At 44.0% G+C, this 771-nt stretch overlaps 1 protein-coding gene across 3 annotated transcripts in view; it reads right to left on the bottom strand.

The window, feature by feature from the left end:
- Positions 1-771, bottom strand: part of MOB1B (MOB kinase activator 1B) — a 93,978-nt gene that overhangs the window by 15,751 nt on the left and 77,456 nt on the right. The window lies entirely within an intron of this gene.

The raw sequence follows: 771 nt of genomic DNA on the forward strand, positions 1-771 counted from the left end.
TGTCCATCACCAACTCCTGGGGCTTGCCCAAACTCATGCCCATTGAGTCAGTGATGCCATCCAACCATCTCATCCTCTGTCGCCCCCATCTCCTCCTGCCTTCAATCTTTTCCAGCATCAGGGTCTTTTCTAATGAGTCAGTTCTTCCCATCAGGTGGCCAAAGTATTGGTGCTTTAGCTTCAGCATCAGTCCTAATGAATATTCAGGACTGATTTCCTTTAGGATAGACAAGTTTGATCTCCTTGCAGTCCAAGGGACTCTCAAGAGTCTTCTCCAACACCACAGTTCAAAAGCATCAGTTCTTCAGTGCTCAGCTTTCTTGATGGTCCAACTCTCACATGCACGACTACTGGAAAAACCATAGCTTTGACTAGACAGACCTCTGTCACAAAGTAATGTCTCTGCTTTTTAATATACTGTCCAGCTTGGTCATAACTTTTCTTCCAAGGAGCAAATGTCTTTTAATTCGTAGCTGCAGTCACCATCTGCAGTGATTCTGGAGCCCAGAAAATAAAATCTCTCACTGTTTCCATTGTTTCCCCATCTATTTTCCATGAAGTGATGGGACCACATGCCATGACCCTAGTTTTCTGAATGTTGAGTTTTAAGCCAGCTTGTCCATTCTCCTCTTTCACTTTCATCAAGAGGGTCTTTAGTTCGAACCTCTTTGCTTTCTGCCATAAGGGTGGTATCATCTGCGTATCTGAGGTTATTGATATTTCTCCTGGCAATCTTGATTCTAGCTTGTGCTTCATCCAGTCTGGCATTTC

This window comes from Bison bison, unplaced genomic scaffold (assembly GCF_000754665.1).
Source record: "Bison bison bison isolate TAMUID 2011002044 unplaced genomic scaffold, Bison_UMD1.0 scf7180017864110, whole genome shotgun sequence".
NCBI classification, from domain to species: Eukaryota; Metazoa; Chordata; class Mammalia; order Artiodactyla; family Bovidae; genus Bison; species Bison bison.